At 35.6% G+C, this 23,766-nt stretch overlaps 1 long non-coding RNA gene across 1 annotated transcript in view; it reads left to right on the forward strand.

Moving 5' to 3' along the window:
* Window position 1: 1 nt before the first annotated feature.
* Window positions 2-23,766, forward strand: part of LOC118526020 (uncharacterized) — a 186,298-nt gene continuing 162,533 nt past the window's right edge. The window contains exons 1-2 of the long non-coding RNA XR_004912427.2: window positions 2-138; window positions 3,246-3,404. This is a non-coding gene — a long non-coding RNA (uncharacterized LOC118526020). The remainder of the gene's footprint in view (window positions 139-3,245; window positions 3,405-23,766) is intronic.

Raw genomic sequence — 23,766 nt, forward strand, 5'->3', positions numbered from 1 at the left:
GCAGCGCGAGGAATGCTGGGATAGTGGAGGTCCACCCAGCGCTTCCTGCGGGTTTAGCAATCGGTCAGAGTTAGAGATGGATCATTTTGTGCTTTTAGTTTTATCTGGACTTTCTGAATTGACAAATTTGGCATCCGGGTAGGTTTCCCTCACTGGAAAAGACTCATAATATGTAGAAAAATTAAACACCTTTACTTAAAGTCTGAGGGATAAAGTGCCCGCTAAGATTCCTGAAGGGCCTGCTAAAGTGTCGAGCCCCGAATATAGATTAGCCCTATCCTTAAACCAATTCCCTAAGCATGGTAATAACTATCTCCACGTCACAGAAAATTCAGGTTCAGAAAGAAATAGCCAAAGTCAGTCAATCTCCAATCTCCACACTCTTTGTTGTTCCTCCATCTTGTAATTACGCTGTGGGGAATACCCTGTTAAATAGAGTGTGTTTTTGTGTGTGTAATAACTAGTTCACAGGTTATTATAAAATCATACTATGTAAAACTCGATATATTTAACATTTTATGATGTTCAAATATATCATTTGAATTTTTCAAATATTAAATATTTTTAATGTAGCTGTGAACTTATATGTGTATGTAATAAATATACATGGATATTATGTAATATAACATACAATTGGGTGTTATAAATTTTTATGCATATGCTTGTGTATATATTTAAAACCTATTCCTTCATTCAACAACAGTAGTTATGTTAGTTCATACCACGCACCAGGCACCATACTGGAAATCAAACTTGGATAGACAAAGTCCTTACCTTCCAGGAGTTCAGATTCCACTCGGAGACATGTAAATAAGTAAATCACAGTGGAACATAGTAATACATTTGAATTTCTATTTTAAAAGGAAATTATCTGAGAAATGAACAGAGTGTATGGATGTACAGAGAATAGAGCAACTAAATATAGCACAGATTTGGACCAGAATTTGGGAACCTCAATTAGATGTAAATTAAAAAAAAAAATAAGATGGTCCTTATAATACTATTTTGATTTGTAGTGGTTACCAAAAACATTAGCAGCCTTCAGATTAAGTTCAAAGTTACGTAATTTGACATGTTATATGAATAAATACCAAAAGAGAAAGAAAAGATGAGGAAAATCTAAAATTGGAATTAAAATTAGAAGTAAACTAAAACTGTAACTAAATGTGGACAGTGGAAATGTAGAAAGTATGTAGTATATTTCTTCATATTAAAATCCATACGTATGGCAGCATTTGCTAACCTTGATGGGACCTCTTAGAATTTTGTACTTTGATGCCGTCTATCATATATATTACATATGCCACTGGGAACAACACACCAACATAAAGCTTCGGGCAGGCAGTTTGATTTATGCGGCAAGGAATAAGAAATCACAGATCTGAGACAGCCATTTTGTGCAGAAATAAAAGATTTGCCTAAGGACGTATCCATAGAGACAGAAAAATTAATGGCTGCCAGGAGATGAAGAAGGGGGGGAATTGGGACTAACTGCTAATAGGTATAGGGTTTGTGGGATGATAAAAATATTCTGGAATTAGGTAGTGATGATGGTTGCAAAACAGAGTGAATATACTAAAAACTACTGAAGCGTACGTTTCAAAATGATAAATTTTATGTTATGTGAAGTGTATCTGCATTTTTTAAAATGCTATAAAAAATTTGGCCAAGGAATCAGGAATCCCAAATTCTACGTGTATAATTTATCTGATAATGTGATTGATGTTTATATTAATTCTTAGCAAAAGAAAAAAATCAATGGTGATACAGTGATTTCCCCCATAAAATTGAATAACACAATTTTGTGTTAAGTCTCCAATTTTTGAAAAATTTACTGATCCGTTAAGTCCAGAATGCTGGAACCACAGAAATAACTTTTTTTTTTTTTTTTAAGTAGGCTCCACACTCAGTGTGGAGCCCAACTCAGGGCTTAAACTAACAACCCTGAGATCAAGACCTGAGCTGATATCAAGAGTTGGAGGCTTAACCGATTGAGCCACCCAAGCGCCCCTGAAATAATGTATTTTAATCATCATGACACATGCCACAGTGAGCAACTTCTCATTTAAATGGCCATGGCACATGGAAAAACTCTGGAAAATGATAGCCATTAAAGTGTAAGAGGCATTATTGCTTTGCTAACTTACGCACATAAGAATACATATTTGATGGACCAGGAATCAAACCTAGGCTCAAGTCTTACTAAACAGGAGGTTTAGGCAAATTGCTTAATTTCTCTGAAGTAATTTTAGTGATTTGTAGAGTTAGAGCAAAGATTAAGTGACTATATATATACATATATGTGTGTGTATGTCATATATATATACATACAAACACATGGCATAACCCAATACCTGGCATGTAATAAGTAATAAATACGTGTTAGCTCTTATTAAAAAAGGGTCTTAAATTTTAAAATATCTCAGATCCTCCATACTAACCCTAAAAGTCTTTAAATGTGGGTTTTGTTTCCTAAATGATACCTTGGTAATACTTTGGGAAGAAGTGAGTTCCTCCACAAGTTAATAATAATAATAGTAATAATAATAATAGCTAACATGTATTTAGTGTTTACTTTGTATCAGGCACTGTGCCAAGTCCTTTTTTGTATTAAGTGAGTACAATTTAAATCTATTTAATACTTGAGGGAACTGAGGCACAGAGAGGTTGTAATGTGGCCGAAGTCACAGTGCTAAGAAGTGGTGGAGCTATTGTATCCTAAGGGCTTTTTAAATAATAAGAAAAAAACCATCTCAATGTGTAGAGAGGCAGACAGTTGACATAAGAACCCCTGGAATCATTTCTTTCTAACACTACTGAACATATGCACATGTAGGAAAATGGCAGAAACACATAAATGCAGACAGAAGTACAGAGGGCAAAGAGGTAGAATGAAGAAGAAAATCGAATCTTAAAATTGACTTAGCTGTGTATGGCTAGGAAACCCTCTACAACATTAGAAAGAAGCACTGCAGTCAAAACTATGCCTTTATCTACATACGAAATCTGTAATTGGTTGATTATATTTAACTTCACAAGAAATCAAGCTAGCAGCAGATTTTATAGTAGATGATTCAGTTTGTCTCTAGCAAATCTTTTTTTTCCCTAAAGTCACATTTGGGATTTATATAGTTTTAGTTATACCACAAATACCTGAATCTTTAAGTTTGCTATAGAGTGACCATTCACTAACTAGGCAGAATGGATTCTACAAGGTTGACTTTCCTATATCTATCTCTAACCAGGAAGAAATGGTGAGGGACTGCTAAATGCCTGATATCTGGAGGAAGGACTGATTTCAAAGTCACCTTCATTTTGACCTCAGGAAGTTACAGCTAATTAGCCAACCATGAAGAACTGAGGAGACAGGTCTACACATCAAGTCTCTAAGATGTCCTTTCAGGGTATGTAAAAAAACTTTGGTGCCAGAATCACTCTACTTAACTCAGGCTCTTACCACGTGTGGGGCCCTAGAAAATTACTTTCCCTCTTGGTCCTCAGTTTACTCATCTTTGAAATGGGAGTAATCCGTTACCTTCTTCATAAGGTTGTTGAAAAGATTAAATGAACTATTTCTTTTTTTTTTTTTTTTTAAGATTTTATTTATTTATTTGAGAGAGAGAATGAGACAGAGAGAGAGAGAGAGCATGAGAAGGGGGAGGGTCAGAGGGAGAAGCAGACTCCCTGCCGAGCAGGGAGCCCGATGCGGGACTCGATCCCGGGACTCCAGGATCATGACCTGAGCCGAAGGCAGTGGCTTAACCAACTGAGCCACCCAGGCGCCCTAAATGAACTATTTTGTATGAAACACACTCAGAAGGATGCCTGGCGTATGGTGAACAGGCAATAAATAGTAATAGTTTGAAGTAAAAAGGAGAATGATAATGTTGATTTCTACCCTCTAGCAATTCATAAAACTCCTCGAGGTTAGAAGAAAAATTTAATTCCAACAGCTTACATGCTTGTCATCAAGAAGTACTGAACTTTTGCTGTGCCCTATCTTTTTATCTGACCTTTCTAACCTCCAGAACACAACTATTTGCTGGAGCTTCTCTCTGAGTCTCCAAAGGACAGGTCCTAGATGAAATTAAATCTGTAAAGTAGACCTTCAGGACCCTCCTCTCCCCACCAGGTCACAACATTTAGGCAGTTAACCAACACCATCATCAAAATTTCACATATATTTGTGATAAATGCAGGTGTAACTCTGTTAGGAGAAAATGGAAATTTGAAAGGGTGGGGCAAACTAAACCATATGCTATTTGCAGCATATGGAAATAAAGCAGGAAATGTAGAAAGGATGAAATTTAGAAAGTAGACTTTGGGATATCTTTTATAGAACATCTTTTATTTCATATAAGTCCATAGCTCCGTGTTCACATTTTCATTCTTTCTGGGCCTTTAAAACTTATTCACTTTCCCCTAAAACAGATCTTGAAGGTCTTTAAAAAAGTGGACTGTAACTGTGAGGTCAGACTCTGAACACCTGCAGCTAGCTCTAAACCCTGCTATGATCTATTTTTTTTTAATTTATTGTGGTAAGAGCACTTAATATATCTACCCTCTTACATTTTTGAATGCACAATACAGTATTATTAACTATAGGCATGATGCTGTACAGCAGCTCTCTAGAACTTACTCATTTTGTATAACTGAAACTTTATACCTATTGAACAGGAATTCCCCATTTCCCTCTTCTTCCAAACCCTGGCAATCACCATTTTATTCTCTCTTTTTATGAGTTTGACTATTATAGACACCTCATGTAAGTGGAATCATGCAATATTTGTCCTTCTGTGGCTGGCTTATTTTATTTATCATAATGTCCTCCAGGTTCATCCATGTTGTTGAATATGGCAGAATTTCCTTCTTTTTTAAGGCTGAGTAATATTCCATCCCTTCATTTGTCACTGGGAATTTAGGTTGTTTCTGTGTCTTGGCTATTGTGAACAGTGCTGCAAAAAACATGGGAGTGCAGATATTTTCTTGAGATTTTGATTTCAGTTCTTTTGAATAAATTCCCAGAAGTGGAATTGCTGGATCATATACTAGTTCTATTTGTAATTTTTGGGAAAATCTTCATACTGTTTTCTATAGTGCTTGCATCATTTTACATTCCCCAAAACAGTGCATAAGGGTTTTAGTTTCCCCACATCCTTGTCAATACATGTTACCCTTTTATTATTGTTGTTGTTATTATTATTATTATTATTATTGCCACCCTGACAAATAGATGTGAGGTGGTGATATTTCATTGTGGTTTTTATTTGCATTTCCTTGATGATTCATGATGTTGGGTATCTTTTCATATACCTACTGGTCATTTGTATGTTTTCTTTAGAGAAATGTCTATTTAAGTCCTTTGCCCATTTTTTTTTTCTTTTTTGAGAGAGAGAGAGAGAGCGCACGTGCATGCATGAGGTGGAGGGAGGGGCAAAGGCAGGGAAAGAATCTTAAGCAGGCTTCACACCCAGTGCAGAGCTCAGTGGGGGACTCAATCTCATGATCCTCAGATCATGACCTGAGCCAAAATCAAGAGTCAGAGGCTTAACTGACTGAGCTACCCCCAGAAGCCCCCCTTTGCCCGTTTTTTTAATTGGGTTATTTGTTTTTTTGCTATTGAATTGTAAGGAGTTCCATATATATTTTGGAGATTAACCCCTTATTAGTTACATATAGTTTGCACATATTTTCTCCCATTCTGTAAGTTGCCTCTGTGGATTATTTATTTTATTATGCAGAATTTTTTAGTTTGATGTAGTCCACTTGTCTATTTTTGCTTTTATGGCTTGTGCTTTTGGTGTCATATCAAGAAATTACTGCCTAAACCAATGTCATGAAGCTCTTGCCTATGTTTTCTTTCAGGAGTTTTATAACTTCGGGTCTACGTTCAAATCTTTCATCCACTTTGAATTGATTTTTGTATGTGATCTATGTTTAATGGTTTGGTTTGGGGGAGTGGGAAAAACAAAATGAAATATAAGAACATTTTCTTTTAAAAACATAAAACTTGAAATACGTCATTTTTGAAATAAAGGGATATGTTTCATTCTCTTTTGTCAAAATGATTTAACATTGTTTATGGATTTTGCTCTAAACTACATGATGTGCAGATGCCACTTGCAGACATAGTCCCCTCTTAGAGTTTACATCCTCTTAGGCTTTTTAGCTTCCATCAGTTCACCTGGAATAAAGCTAAAATTTGTTTGAAGCAAATATTTGAGACTGTGTTTCTAAACTTTAATGTTCATTTTCCCCTGGTGATCTTGTTAAAATGCAGTTTCTGAATCAGCTAGTCTACCTAGGGCCTGAAATTCTACATCTTTACCAGGCTTTCATTTTGCTGGTCTGGGGACTAGATTTTAAGAAGCAAGGGTTTAGATGAAATGGAAGAGAAAATACCTGACTTTCTGATCATTGATCCAGCTAACAATACTGCATGACTAGTCTATAACCTGTGGCTCCTTTAACAGTGTAGGGGAGAAAAGACTTTCCCTTTGTTGTCCTAGGTTCAATAACTGGGTCTATAAAATAAATTGACAACAGGCAGATTAACAGGAGCAAAGGTAAACAAACTTATTAATTTTTAATATTATGCACACCAGGGCATCACAGGGAAAAAAAAGTGAACACCCAAAAAAGTGGTGAGATTTGAGAGCTTATATGCCATCTTTAACAGAGGAAGGAGGGGATATATAGGCAACTTAGGGGAGAGTAAATTATTTTTAGGAAAGATGAATGGGCTGTTAGAAGAATAGATAGGAGATATGATAATTTGTGACAAAGGTTGTGTGGGTGTTGAGTTGACTTCTAGTTTCCTCCTAGTGGTAGGAGTCAGTCCCAGGAAGGGGATTTATGACAATTGAATTCCTTTTGAAGGCTCTGTCTTTTAGGCAGAAAAGGAAAGTTCAGAGAAAGCCTCCTCCTGTATCTGCCTTTACTTCAAAATAATCACTATACCAAAGTGACATGTTTTGGGGTGGCATGTCCAGAACTCCTTCAACAGCCATACTAAATTAAAATACTTGTTTCTTGCTATTGGAACTTTACCCCTGAAATGCTCTTGCTCCTTAAACCTTAGGAGGCTTATCTCTTAGAGGCATATACATCTGTGAACAACGTACACTCACATCTTTGTTAATATTATGAGTGCTCTATACTCAGTGATTGGTCCTGGACTTTCAGAAGAATTACAGTTCCAATAAAAGAAGAGTTCTTGGCTCTTTTAATATGACAAAATACTTGCATAAATAAAATGTAAAAATTATAATTGTAAGATAACTCTCCAGAATATCTAGATCTCATTGTAGAATAATTAATAATGAATAACAAAATGGTTATATGAAATCCAAATACTAATAATGGTAAGTACTTAATCTACCACAAAGGAAAAGCCCAGTCAAAATACCCTTCTTGCACCAAAATACATGTTCAAAAATCGATATTTGCATGCCCAAGACTTGTTTGAAAAGGCGATTATGGTCTCACAAGTAAATCATAAGAATTTTAAAAATTTTGTAAATGCTGTGTTTATATGACAGACAAGAACCACTCTGAAGGAATCATTATGGTTTGGGAAATGATATGCAATTTCAAAATCATCTAAATCATTTCAATTGCCTGTATTTACATTTATATAATGGGTATTTATAATGGTGATTATTTTAGAACTTACCTTGTTTTCCAGGATCTCACATTGGTTTCTATGGGAACGAGAATGGCTCTGAAGAGGAGCATTTTAAGAACTCTTTTTACATTCAGTGACTGCTAACTGAACTGCAAATTCTGTTTGTTAACGGTTTTTAACTCTTAAATTTTAACACAGAAATAAAAGTTGGGCATTCTAGCTTCATAAATCATTTTAAATAGTAAAAACTATTTTTATGAAACATCTGGCGCATTGAAACATTAGAAACTAAAATAACTAGCTTTAGGAGCTAATAATCTGTTCACTTTATTAAATTCATTAGTGATTAATCCATATTGGCCATGTGCTTACTCTTGAAAAATTGTGTAAATATATCATCTGATAAATTGTTTCAATACATTTTCTCTGCTATTGATGTGTGTATATATGTTTTCTTACTTTTGTAAAAATCCCTTTAAAAAGCAGTATAAAATGTTCTGCATTTAAAGTTTCCTTCTGCCAATGCCTCACCCATCCTGTGCTATTATTTACCCTGGTACCATGTTATACCTTTACCATGTTCTCACACCAGCTGGAACTTATTTTTAGTATTTTTTGAACAAGCTCATAAGTCTTCGAATTTCATTTTTTCTTTTTCTTGGAATAGATTTTTAGATCATAAAAAGCCCAGTGTGTAACTTATGTATACATTTGTGCAGTTTACTATATTTAATATTTCCTCACATTTCATGTTTTCCCATAAACTTTATTTTTTTAATTCCCTGGAGAAATGATATTTCAGTATATTTTTATTTAATTCCCTCTCAAAAAATTAAAACCCACTAAAAATAAGAGAAGCTTATTTCAGAAAAGAGTGCTAAAACTAAATTTTCATAATGCCCAAACTATAAAAGATGCCGGTTGAAAGCACATGGCATCCCATAACCAACTTATGTAATAGCTACTCCAGTTATTGCTGACATATAATCTGTGTCTTAAATCCAAAAAGTGCAGGTTGATGGCAGAGTGCCAGGCAGGGTGGAATAAGCCAGAGTGTTTTTTACCTTCTTGGATTGGTGGATTTCTGCTGTTAACAGTGTTACCCTAGCCTTGGTCAGGATTGCTAGTGACTAGAGACAGTTTGAGAAGTGAGGCTGCTGGCATTGTGTGACCAAGAGACTATCCTGTAAAGTACTGACTTGGTATAAACTCCAAGAGGTTGTTTTTTTTTCTTCCGTAAAAGTATTTTTCATTCAGATTTGATTTTATGAAATAAGTTAGGGATTATTATACTTCGAAAAAAGTGAAGATAAATAAATGGGAAACGTGCAACCAAATGTTTTGGGAAAATGATTAATTGATTGGCTTTTTTATTTCCTAAAGTTGATTTTCAAGTGAAGCAGAAAACAAGCTGAAAAGTAAAAGCAGGTATTATGTTAATCTTCAGAAAAGAAATATTTATAAAGTATCTGAATCTGAAAGTGAGGAGAATGATTGTTAGGGCTACTCAAAGTAGGGTCCATGGACCAGTGCCCATCTAGGAAGAGATAAATACAAAAAGTGACTTTAGAGCAATCTGACATTGCCACTTCATCCAACCCTGTGATTTTGTATTTTACAAAAATCAATCCATAGCATTTGGGAATTTGTGAAATTTGCCCTTTACTACAATTAGTTTGAGTTGCACTGATTTAGCATAAATTACTATAAACCAGGAAAAAAAAAGAGTGCTATTTGAACTTCATAGTATTGAAAATAATTTATCCTATCTGATTCTGTCTGAAAGCTAGGAAGTGAAAGGTTTTTATCTCTGAAAGATCTCTTTCTAGCCCTATAATAACATCTTTATTTTCATAAATTATAGCAAAGGAAGCTGAAGCCGATATTCTCTCCTTTTGCAGATATAAAAACAAAAGTACAAAGGGCTTAAGTGAGATGTGTGATATTACACAATTACCATCAAAATTTTAAAGTCAAGGGAAGAGCGTTGCACAGAACTTGTTTAATATTCTGATGAATAAAATAAAAACAGCCTAGCTTGATTATGGCAGCAAATTGGATATATTTGCAATTTCATATGGTAGATGGCAGTGCTTTGTCTTAAGGTTTCAGAAGGAAAAGCATTGTTTTATAGTCATTCAGTGTAGTGAAACTACACATACTAAAAATCAAGGTGAGGAGTTTGAAAGAATTCACTAAGCAAAACCAAAATTGAAGAGAATGAAGAAAGGTAGGAATGCATGTATAGCTAGTTTGGCTAAAGAACTGTTAAGAGCAGTAATAAAAGTCCACACTTCTTTGAAAGATATAAAATCCCATAAGAGAGAAGGCTTGCTACCTTGGACTACAAATAGAAATAAAATGAAAATATGAAAAGGAGAGTTTAGACATACACTGGGAATTTTTGTTAATAGTTGAGAGTATTAGGTTAGTTGAGTGGGCGCCTAAAGGAATCTCTGAGGACATTTAAAACCTCATTGAACAAAGCCATGGACATTGTATTATGGAGAGCAAGACTTCAATGGCAAGGGGGATGGACTGGATCAACCATGAGGTCTTTTCAAGCTCTAATTTCTAGTATTCCATAGCTCTGTGAAGAATAGTTGCTAAATTGCTTGATCAACCCAGACAAACAAAACTCAACACAAGAATAAAACCCCAGACAAAACAATAAAGTTAGCCAAAATTGAAACACGCCCCTCCAAAAAGAAAAACAAAAACCCTAAATCTTGCATCATACACCAAAGACGACAAATTCAGGCTCTGGCAACCTGCCCAGAGAAATGAATTCCAGAGACAGTACCCTTCAGTGAGCAAGCCCAACCAAAAAGTGGGGAGAGTTCAACTTCTCAGTCAGGCTTGCAAAACCTCCCAGATATCTTAATACTAGAGCAGGCTTAAAAAGTGAAAAGGGAAAGAAATCTATTAAAGAATCTGGTCTATGAGTGAATTGTTCATTCAACAAGGATTTATGGAGTGCCTGCTCTACACCAGCCACTACTATAGGATAAGGTACCTCAGTGAACAAAACAGACAAGATCTCTGTTCTTGTGATACTTACATTCTAGTATGAGGAACAGTAACACAGGATGGTATATCGTAAGTTAAGGGGTAGTAAGTGCTAAGTGGGGTAAAAAGCAGATTTAAGAAGATGAGGGGCAGGGGGTGGAATCCGGGGAGGTGACTGTATTTAATAGTGCAACCAGGGTAGAACTGAGGGAGGAGAGACATCTGAGCAAGACTGGAAGTGAAAGGAGGTAGCCAGGTGGTTTTGTGGGGGGGAAGAATATTCAGTGTAGCAGGACGGTTGGAGCAAACGTGGTATGTCTGAGGAACAGGAAGGAGGCTAGTGTGGCTGGAGGGGAATGAGCATAAGGAAAAGTATAGAGTGAGTCAAGGTAGCCTTCTAGGTTGTTATTAGGACCTTGTCTTTTACTCTGAGTTAACTACCCACAGCATCTTGCTTTTAGGATCCTAGGAACTCAGTGAGAAACTAATTCATGCCAGGTAGCAACCTCCCTGGGAAACCACTCCACCCACATGTCAACAGTGTTTCTGCAGGTTACTTCAGTCTGTAAGCTTCAGTAATGTCAGCATTATCCAGGGATATGGCCCCTTAATATAAAAATATGTCCTGTAGTTACTGCTACTGAGAATGAGGAAGACTCATCAATATTGAAACTCTGAATATTTGCTTCCATTTATTCTTAGATCAGCAATAAAAAATCCAGTTATATCTGTGATCTTTGTATGTTATTTGCACATATATGAAGTATGTCTTCTGTAACACAAAATAAACCTCTAATATCGGCAATATTATTATGGGCTCATGTCTTGAAACCTAATCTTTATTAGGTGATGAATATTTAAATGTAAGGAGAAGCATAAAAAATCAATTTAGAAAACAAAAAATGGATCTGCTTATGAGAAGTAAAGATATTATGAAAGGAATTATTAGATGTTTTCAGATATTTGAAAAAAATTATAATAAAATTAAGTTAAGTTAGAAAAGCACTCTCAATGTTCATTCATTAATTGAAAAAATTGTGCTGAGTGCCTGCTGTGTGCCTGGCAAGTTTTCTAGACTCTGTGGATACAAGAGCAAATAATACAGGAAAGCCTGCAGTCTACTATGTTTCTCCCTTAAGATTCTCCTCAGGCAGTTCACCAGATCATCCTTGTGTAACAATATATAGTTGAGGACATAGGTTGGAGGCTCATCTGCAACCCAACATCACCTTTTAGGATGGGATATGTCAGGAAAGGATGCTTCATGACTTGTCCCCATCTGGTCATTCTCCTCAGGCACAGACAACATGCTGAAGTTTTAAGAACTTAGGTGAGGAAAAGAGCATAACATTTGAGTAAGAGCTTTGTTGTCCAATATACCAGCCACCAGCCATGAGTGACTACTGGGCAATTGAAATGTGGCTAGTCCAAATTGAGATGTGCTCTAAGTATAAAGTATACTGGATTTTGATGACTCAGTTTGAAAAAGAGAATGCAAACCATCTAAACATTTTTTATGTTGATTACATGTTGAAATAATATTTTTAACACATTGGGTTAAATAAAATATGTTATTACTTTCTTATTTCTTTTTACTTTTTATATGTGGCTACTAGAAAATTTAAACTTATATCTGTGGCTCAATTTCCCCAAGAGAGGGCATCTGTATTTGTTTCCTGTATCAGCTCAGTACTATTGCATAGTAATAGCCTGTTCTTATGAGTACTCAGCTCACTGAGTGGCAAACTCTCTTCCAAGCAAATTACTTGTATTTAAACATTTAATCCTCATAATAACCCTGTGAGGAATGATTTCTCTGGATGAATAATTTGAGGCACCAAAAGGTCAAGAAGCTTGCCAAAGGGTACACATCTAGTGACCAGGAGAGCAGGAAGGCTTTAAAGCTGTAACTAACCCCGTGACTCTCACACCTGAGTGTTCATCAAAATCACCTGCAGAGCTTGTTAAAACACAGATTGCTGAGCTCCCCCTCCAGAGGTTTCAGACTCATTTGATCTGGAGTGTAACCTGAGAATGTGCATAACGAATGAGTTTCCAGGTGATGTTGATGCTGCTGATTTGCAAACCACATTTTGAGAACCATTAGCCTAATTCAATACACTTATACCACCAGCCTCCAATTTTAATACAGTCCTCAGCCTTTTTGAACCATAATTTCTTTACCTTAAACTGTGGATATTTCATATACCTACTTCACATACCAGAAAATTTCCCATTTTGAAGAGTACAACTCCAGGGTTTTAGTATGTTCACAGTTTTGCAACTATCGTTGCTATCTAATTCCAAAATATTTCCATCACTCCAAAAAGAAACCCAATACCTGTTAGCAGTCATTCCATTTCCCTCTTCCCCAGGCCCTGGCAACCACTAATCTACTTTCTTTCTCTATGGATTTGCCTATTCTGGACATTTCAGGCAAATGAAGTCATATAATATGTGGTCTTTTGTGTCTGACTTCTTTCCCTTACCATAAGGTTTTCAAGGTTCATCCATGTTATAGTATGTATCGATACTTCATTTTATGGTCAAATAATATAAAATTGTACCATTTTTTGTGGTGCACAGATTTTGTTTGTCCATTCATCAGTTGATGCACATTTGGATTGTTTCCACTTTTTGGTTATTATGAATTTGTGTGGATATGTTTTCATTTTTTCATGGGATATAACTAGGAGTGGATCCAGTAGGAGTAGAATTGCTGACTCATATGGTAACTCTATATTTAACCTTTTGAAGAACTATCAAACTGTTTCCAAAGCATTGTAGCATTTTACATTACCATTGGCAATGTATGAGGACTCCAGTTTTTCCATAACCTTGCCAGCACTTGTCATTGTCTCTCATTTTGATTATAGCCAACCTAGTGGGTGTGAAGTAGTGTCTCATTATGGTTTTGATTTGCATTTCTCTAATGACTAATGATATTGTTCATTTTTTCAAGTGCTTATTGGACATTTGTATATCTTCTTCGGAGAAATGTCTATTCAAGTCCTTTGCCCATTTTTAAATTGGGTTGCCTTTTTATTGTTGTGGTATAAGAATTCTTTATGTATTCTGGGCACAAGTTCCTTATTAGATATATATAATTTGCAATTTCTCTCATTCTGTGGGTTGTCTTTTCACTTTCTTGATGGTGTCCATTGAAGCAAAAAGTTTTTAATCTTGTAATTTATATATTTTTAAAATAGAAACTGTATATAGTTAAGTGTACAACATGATGATTTGGTATACATATACACTGTGAAATGATTAGTACAATTAAACAGAATAACATATCATCTCCTGACATAGTTACCAGTAAGTTTTTAATCTTGATGAAATCCAATTTATCTGTTTTTTATCACTTGCACTTTTAGGTCACATATAGAAACCATTGCTTAATCCAAGGTCATGAAAGATTTAGGTCAATGATCCATTTTCAGTTAATTTTTGTACATGGTGTGAAATAAGGGTCCAACTTTATTCTTTTTCATATGGATATCCGGTTATACCAGCACCATTTGCTGATCATAGGATCCTTTTAAAACTTAGGTAAAAATACTTCAGAGGCTGTATTAATTATAGTATGTTTATTAATATTAATTACAATACTATTTTCCCCCTCTGGGTGCTTCCCTGCTATTCCATCAAAGCTTTGTAAACAGTGTATTTAGAACAAAACAAATATCCACTGAATTAAAACTTCAAGTCAGTAATGACCGACCACAAGATAGGCTTGTTCAATTGCACTCCTTCATTTACTGTTATGTATTAAAGTTCCAACATCCCTGCCATTATGTCAACCTATATTAATTCTCCCATTCACACACATAGGATGAGGAACAAAGGAATGTTTGTCCTATATGATTCTCCTTTGTGATTTTATAATACCATTCCCCTCTTGTTTGTGCTTATGGTACCTATTCAACTGATAGCTACGAATTTGAAATGTAGTGAGTTATTGCTATATGCAATTGTAGTAATATACAAAAGAGACCAAAATAAGATAAATGCTAGGAAAAAAAATTTAGAAAGGAGAGAAAAAAGACAAGTCCTACTGTGAGACTGACAGTAATTAATGTACATAGATACTTCCTTCCCATAGGAAGTCAGCTAAATGGAATGTAAAAAACATTGTCCAAATGTTGTAAGAAGGTTGCAGTGGGGGTGAAGATATAGAAATATAAAGGTGTGGGTGCATGTGGCATCCAGAAAAATGAGAATTTTAAAGTAAGAATGTTTTGGTGTGTCCCAGACCAGTGACAGGAATATTTAGGCTCCTGGGCAGATAAAAGTCTGTGTGCCATAATTGTAAGGGGAAGTTTCATCAAGCTGTTTCAGCTTGAAAACATTCTCTTTGCTTTATTCCCTGCCTCCATAGTTATTAAGCCTATGTTTGTCCTTGGTTCATTTCTGAGATCAATATCTGGAGAAAAAAAAATTTCTTAATGTAAATACTTCACCTTGTAAATGAATAAAGTTTTCTAGTGACTTTATGGAACATAAGCCTAAACTCTGTTAGATGAAGTTCTGGATGTAAGAACTAAGGAAAAAATCCTAGACTAGCATTGAGTCCACGCAACATTGCTGAGTAGAACATGATAATGAAATTAGAAGCCAAGCCATAGAGCCTTGTACATTTGTTTCAGAATCACATATATACTCAATAAAATTCTCATTAGTTACTATAGTGAGTCAAATGATAGAAATAAAATGTGAAGTCAGATTCTTCTTTTTGAGTAAATTAATTTAATAACTCCTTAGCATTCAAAGAATTCTGGATAGGGATGTAAGTACCTCAGTATGTTTAAGGGAGGTAGTAATTCTTTAAATACCTATTCCTGTGAAAATGCCCACTAAATTTGGTAACATGCAGTTGAAAGTTTCTGAAAAATACACATTACCCCCAAATAAGAATCAAATCAACATTTTTCCTTACTATTTCTTATGAACTTCACTCTTATGAACAAGAACTGAAAACCAAAGGGTGTTATCCCACAATCTCAGACTAGGGACTATGACTGGAAGACTTTTATATAATTTATTAGTTTTTACAACTTCCTCCATGCTTATTACATTCTTTTCTGGTGTCAGCATTCCTACAGTACTTAGATCTAAACTTCTAAAGCAGAAATGGTGTGCATGTCCGTACAGTTAGCAATAAAGTACTAGGGAGTACATGATCCACTCACAGCCAATCTTGGAGATGAGAAGAAACAGGAATCTCTAGGGATAGATGCAGTAGGCATAGTATTAAAGAGAAAAGGAATGCAAGCTATGGAATTCAAGTCTTACAACTTTAAAGTCATGTGGTGAATTTATGTTCTATAAAATTCTTGTCAGTAGCTACCATGAGTCATAAGTCTTAATCACCATGAGTTCCATGGACCTACATGAGGGAAGAAAAGGAGCAGTTGGAAATTACCTTAGGCCAGAGACTGGACCCAGCAGGTTCCACAGAGAACCTGCCTGTCTCCTGTTGGTCCTACCAAGTGAGATTCTCTTGAATTAGGCAATGATAGCACAAACCATAAGAACAACAGACACCACAGAAGTGATGACCATACCCTCTGGCTGCCTAGTTTCTGATATAGACCTAATCAGGTCTCTTTTCAGAACCTGCAGTCATCTTTACTGTCTTGTGACTTCTGATTACATGTGGGGTTGTTTCTACACTCACACCTGTGACTGAATTGAATAGCTGATTGCCTCACTCTGTTTCACATTACCTGACAAGATCAAGCAATGGTGTGTCAACTCCAAGGGCTCAGGGATGGTGAGCAGAGGCAAAGCAAGTATGGATAGTGAAAGCCAGCACCTAGGGTCTTATGAAAAGCATGCATTTTCAGGATATTAGAAGAGCAAGCTGTAGTTAGCTTAATTCTGAATTCTGGGGCTGATTCCAAGCAAAGTAAAATTCCCCACATCCTGGGCAGAGCAAGTCTGTACATGTGGTGGCCTTGATGTCTTTTCCCTAGGCAATCACCTCTCTTACCTTAGAACAGCACAGTCAGGTTGCCAAAGACTTTTCCCCTCACATCGAGGGGCTGATTCATGAAACAGTGACTTGCTGGGTTACACCGTGTCCTGGATTTAAAAAACTGAGCAGGAGCCAGGGTGTGCACTGTCTATGCAATCCTGTCCCCAGCCTGTGTCAGCATGTCTTGGTATTTAAGCAGAGTTTAAGTGCATGCTGATTTGTGTGAAGAAAATTCAACAAAGGAATAAAATCATTATAGGCATCATCATTTACAGGAAAGTCAAATATTCTGGTCACTGGATGAAATGGATGAAAATTGATTATTTTAAAAAGCTCTGATATTATAACGTTAGCCCTAAAGTAATTCTTTCTATAAACTATCTATTTCATTGCATTAAACTTTATAAGCCTCCCACGAGGTAAAATTTTATCTATTTTACAAATGGAAAAATGACTTTTTAAAGATCATAATCAATAATAAACCTAAATAAAAATAGCCCTGAATTTCTTAATCTCTGTTCATGATGGCAGGATGGGAAAAGTAATTTATTACACTTCCATGATAAACGCATTTCCTGTGAATTTTTAAAAATGCTATTCTGTGTGCTTGTGATTTAAAAAAAAAACATGAGAACAGAAGAACATACATTTTAAGGAATTTATTCAAAACAAAACCCTATTTACATACTCTTTTATTTCAGTTATTTGTCTAATACACTTTATTTTCTAGAACAGTTTTAGATTTATAGAAAAATTATGAGGAGAGTATGGAGATTCCCACAACCCCCACAACAATTAGTATCTTACCTTAGTATGGTATATTTGTCACAATTAATGAACCAATATCAATACTTTATTTTTAATTAAAGTCTGTGCTTTTCTCAGATTTTCTTAGTTTTTACCTAATGTCCTTTTTCTGTTCCAGGATATCATCCAGGATGTCACATTACATTTAGTCATTCTGTGTCCTTAAGCTTCTTTTGACAGTGACAGTTTCTTAGACTTTCTTGGTTTTTGATGACCTTGACAGTTTTGAGGAATACTTAGGTATTTTGGTTTCGGCTATATCTATATCTATATTAGCTGTCTTGTAAAATGTCCTTCTATTGAGATTTTTCTAATATTTTTTCTCTCGATTAGATGGAAGTTAACAATCTTTAGAAGCAAGACCTCAGACATAAAGTGCCAATTTAATCCCATGATTTATCACTGTTGATCACCTTGACCACCTAGCTCAGGTAGTGTTTGTCAGGTTACATGCTCTTTAGAATTTTCATTTAATCATAGAGAATGTTCTTGTTATTAAAAATTCTTAACTTTAATTTTAAATGTAATTTGTCCAAATAGCAATAGAATTAGAACTAGCTATCACTGAACAGGTTACAATACATAAGAGATGACATTGCATATTTAGGAGGGTGACAGGAGGAGGAATTACACAACAGAAAAACTGGTTTAGTGAGTCTTAAAGTTTATCATGTGCAGGATTCCTCTGGAGCTGGATGATAAAATCAGTTCACTAGCATATTTTACTTTGCAAAACATGTTGCAATTGCTCTTTGGTTATCTCCCTTCCCTACCTCCCATTCCTAATGAGGAAGCAAAGTAGGGCTTCCTTCATTCACTTTCAACAAATGAAAGAAGGACTTTGGAGAAATTTGTGTTTGATTTTGAACTTAGCCACTTTCTATTGAGTGCTCTTTGGAAAACTTTTGAGAGTACCTTGTCCATAAAAGGGAACAGTGGCCATACGTATAAGAACACAAAAGGAATAAATGTGAAGTAAGTTTAGCAAGGAGGCATGATTACTACAAGGTGGAGAATATGAATTCCATAGCTTAATGCCCATATGCTTTATGGCACAGCAGAAAATACAAAGCAGATATTTTGCTAAAGCCTCATGGTGTGAGGGAGAGACTCAAGCCTACTAAGTAATAGTGTTATTATCTCTGAATCAGGTGAATGAAATTTTAAGAGCTCAGTATTTGGAGTCAAAAGACCAGGTTCTCTATCCTAAGTCTGTCACTTTCTACTGTGTGGCATTGTAAACATTATTTAATATCTCTTAGCTGTGGTGTAGTTCTCTATAAGATGACTATAATGTGGGGATTAAATAAAAGCATCTAGCACATCAATTAATATTAATTTCATCTGAATTTTAATCAACTTTGGAGAAGCTAAAAGTCAACTTGCCTATGGAATAACTAGCAGAAAGCTGCAGAACATTCTTAGCTACACTTTCAATAGAGAAATTGGGCTCTTAATGTCCTCGAAGGCCATTATTTTGACATTTTGTCTAAGGCTAGTTCTTAATTTGACTCAGTTATTTTAGGCAGGAATGTTTTCAAAAGACCTAAGTGATGTTATTAACAAATGGGTTACATCTTCTCTTCACAGAGTTAAGCCTCTAATTATACCTTGAGCTGATTTATTAGTGCTACAGGCTTAAACATTTCCTAACTATTAAGACTGACTAGAGACTCAGGATAACTGTCCACATGCAAGGGATCTAAATGGCAAAAACACCACAGAGGAAGAGGTGATACATGGTGGGTGAGTCACAAGGAAAAAGCTCAGAGAAAGGTATTAATTAGAGTAATAGGAAATTATAACAAGTAAAATATGGGTTAAGTATCACTGAATTTCCCTTAAGGACATACTTCCTATGATAGGAGGGAAGAGTCTTCTAAAGAAGGTGATTAAAACCTCCAAGCCTAAGACCTTTAAAACGAGACTGAACAGAGTCCTTATGAACATACCAGAGAGAAGAATCCTGCACTGGTGGGAGTACTGGGGGGGGGGGGGTTGGTAAGTGATCTAATAGCCTTTTGCACTGCTAAGAGCCTTGAGTCGCTGATCTACCCAGTAATTGAACACACTGTAAACCACCAGGCATGCAGTTCCCTCCCTTGAGTGTGTAGCTGTCATTATTATAGGCAATATTTTTTGGGGGGGCAGCCTTCCAATATCACTGATATTACCATAAAAATTCCTTGTCTGTCTTTGTTTTTAAGATCCAATGTATATATTTTGACCATTCTTCCAACAAAGAAAATTTTATTTCTCCAGATATAAAGGATTAATTATTAATTTCAGTTTCCTTAAAAGGAATATAAATTTTCATTTAATGCAAAACTGACTTTAAATTTTTGGAGTTAATTATTTCATTTCTTTTTTAGTAGAACACTATTAGTTTAGTAACATCAAGTGAGTAAGGATGAGCTGCAAGTCTCAGGAACCCCACCAGTGGGTATGTATTTAAGGAATGAGGAATTGTTAACTATCACTCTTTTAAGTCGAATAAGGAGAAAGTGCACACAGACCCATAGTCTTAGCTTCAGCAAATTTGTACCCCACCTGTGGTATCCACAGCTGGGCTGCTCTGAATCTCAGGCAACACTGGGCCATAGCACTCCTCCTAGACCCATTACAACTTGAACTTATACCCATTGATGAGCAGGCTAGGTGGCCACCTATGTGGAGTGATTTTAGGGGTGCTGGGAAGGTCTTCCTTACCTGCCTGCTTTGTGATATCTGCAACAAATATCATTCTTTAATTAGCATCAAGGCGTGACATCCTCCCCGCCCCCCCACCTACCCATTATCGTCCACCTCTTCATCCTGCTCCTGTTCTGCTTTCCACTTCTCTGTATCTCTCTTTTTCCTCTCAAGCTCCCCAAACTATTTTGGGGCATTGCTATTTGCTTTGTACCCTTATTTCATTTTAGTAGCCAAGACCTGTTAAATCCACTTCCAAATATCTCTAAAATAATCTACTCTTCTCCACTACTATAGTTTGATTCACACTCATCTCTCTCCTGGATTATTACAACAGCCTCCTGAACTGGTCTTGCTTTTCTTTTTTTCTTTCTTTCTTTCTCTCTTTTTTTTTTTTTTTTGCTTCTCTTCTTATCTCCCTTTAATCCATAGTCCACAGACCAGCCAAGGTGATCTTTTAAAACACTAATCTATGTTAAAAGATTTAAAATAGGGAAGGATATGGAGAAAAGAGAATACTTGTGCACTTGTGCATATGATCTGGCAGTTTCACTTCTGGAATTCTGTATCCAAAGGAAACTAATATACTAACTCAAAAAGATATCTGCACCCATGTATTCACTGTAGCATTATTTACAATGGCCAAGACATGAAAACAGACTAAGTGTCCATCAATGGATGAATGGATAAAGAAAATGGTATACATATATTATGTATTATTAGTATTATATTATATATCATAATACATTTATAATATTTGTAAATAACTTATAATGTTTATAATGTATCTATAATATTTATATATACTAGGGTGCCTGGGTGGCTCAGATGGTTAAGCATCTGCCTTCAGCTCAGGTCATGATCCCAGGGTCCTGGGATCGAGCCCCACATCGGGCTCCTGGCTCAGCGGGGAGCCTGCTTCTCCTTCTCCCTCTGCCTCTCTCCCTGCTCATGCTCTCTCCCTCTGTATCTCTTTGTCTCAAATGAATAAATAAAATCTTTAAAAAAAAATTTATATGTACTATAATATATGTAATTATAACATAAATGTATAGTACTTATATATATGAAATGGAATGCAGACATAAAAAAGGAATCCTGCCATTTGCAATAGCATGATGGACCTTGAGGTCATTATACTAAGGGAAATAAGTCAGAGAAAGACAAATACCATATGATCTCACTTATATGTGGAATTTTAAAAATGAGCTCATAAATATTGAGAACAGATTGGTGATTGCCAGAGGTAAGCGGGTGGTAGTGAGACGTGAAATGGGCGAAGGGGGTCAACAGGTACAAACTGCCAAATATAAAATAAATAGGACATGGGGATGTGATGTACAGAATGATGACTATAGTTAATAATACCCTATTGTATATTTAAAAATTACTAAGAGAGTGGATATTAAAAGTTCTCATCATAAGAAAAAAATAAGAATGGGGCACCTGGGTAGCTCAGTTGGTTAAACATCCCACTCCTGATTTTGGCTCAGGTCATGATCTCAGAGTTGTGAGATCAAGCCCTGTGATGGACTCCATGCTAAGCAGAGAGTCTGCTTGAGATTCTCTCCCTCTCCCTCACCCTTTGCTCCTCCCCCTGCTCACATGTGGGCATGCTCTCTCTCTCTCAAATAAATAAATCTTTCTAAAAAATTGTAACTATGTATGGCGATGGATATTAAGTAGATTTGTGGTGATTATACCATAATACATACAAAATTGAATCATTATGTTGTACACCTGAAAGTAATATAATGTTATATTTCAATTATATCTCAATTGAAGAAAGCAAAATAAAACAAAAAATCCAAACAGTAACCTGATTATGTCATGTCCCTGCTTAAGCACAGTACTTACTTCCCTGCTGACTTCAGTGAGTTTCATATTCCTTACACATGAATTTCCTCTCTAGCCTTATTTCTCTCCTCTCTCTGTCTCACATTCAGTGCCGCAGCCACACAGAATTATGGGCAGCACTTTAAATATGCTGGTTCTTTCTTCCTCATCTTAGTTCCTTCAACCCTTAATGCTCTCTGCTAATCCCTTTTCAACTGAATAACTCTCACTTACCACATAGATGAACTCTAGACAACTTGTTCTCCAAGTCTTTCCATAGTCCCCCAAGACAGGATTAAATGCCCCTCCTGTGCACTTCTGTGCCCCCTTATATGTTCACCTCTCTGCAGTTCTATCACACCTTAGTATTTCCTAAGAGATTGTCAATCAGCAAGTCCCAAAACTGGGACTTTTTTTTAACTAATGTATTTATTGATTTTTATTTATATTTATTTTATTTTTTATTGAAATAAAATGGACATATAATATCCTATTAGTTTCAGGTGTACATCATAGAGATTTGATTTTTATACATTATGAAATAATCTTCATAATAAGTCTAGTTACTGTGTGTCACCATACAAAGTTATTATAATATTATTGACTATATTCCCTATGTTGTATATTACATCCTCATGACTTAACTTATTTTATAACTGGAAGTTTTTACCTCTTAATCCCCTTCACCTATTTTTCCTACTCCCCAAACCCTGCTCCAACTGATAACCAAGAGTTTCTTTCCTGTATCTACAAGTCTGTTTCTGTTTTGTTTTATTCATTTGTTTTGTTTTTTAGATTCTACATATTAGAATCTTATTTCACTTAGCATAATACCCTCTAGATTCAACCATGTTGCAAATAGCAAGATTTCGTTCTCTTTTTGTGGCTGAGTGATAGTCCATTGTGTGTGTGTGTGTGTGTGTGTGTGTGTGTGTAGACATACATATAATGGATATATACATATCCATTCATTTGTTGAGAATTTTTACATATACATTCATCAGGGATATTAACCTATAATTTTCTTTTTGTAGGGTCTTTGTCTGGTTTTGGTATCAGGGTAATGCTGGCCTCAAAGTGTTCCTTCCTTTTCAATTTTTTGGAATAATTGGAGAAGGATAGATACTAACTCTTTATATGTTTGATAGAATTCACCTATGAGGTGGTCTGGTCCTGGGCTTTTGTTTTTTAGGAGTTTTTAAATTACTGATTCAATTTTATCACTTGTTATCAGTCTATTCAGGCTTTCTATTTCTTTATGATTCAGTCTTGGAAGGTTGGGTATTTCTAGGAATTTATCCAGTTCTTCTAGGTTATCCAGTTTGTTGTTATATAGGGACTGGGTCTTTTTCCCTGTGTTATCTCCAACATTTATTATAATGCCTGGCAATGCTTAGTAAATACTAAGTAAAACCTTGTTGAATCAATAAGTGAAAAACAAATCTTCCCCTGGGAGAAGTAACACATTGATTCAATAGCATAAAAGGCATACAAGCTAGGGGAAATTACCTCGGGAACTTTGTGGAGAAGATGAAATTAGGACCAGGCAGACAAGGTGGCATTTATGGTGGGAGAAACTGTATGAACAGAAGTATCTAGAGGAGAATAGGTAAAAAACGTTCATAAAATATTGAAGAGTCTAGCTTTATTAGAGTGGAGGATATATGCTGAGAAAATGGAGAATGGCCAAATTATGAAGGATTTTGAAAGACAGGGTTTTTTGACATAGTATAGTTGGAAATTGAGACCTATTCATGATTTTAGGGCAAATGAATGACATGATAAAAGTGCTTTTTGGAGAAGATTGATCTGGGGG

Source organism: Halichoerus grypus, chromosome 12 (assembly GCF_964656455.1).
Source record: "Halichoerus grypus chromosome 12, mHalGry1.hap1.1, whole genome shotgun sequence".
In the NCBI taxonomy this organism is placed as follows: Eukaryota; Metazoa; Chordata; class Mammalia; order Carnivora; family Phocidae; genus Halichoerus; species Halichoerus grypus.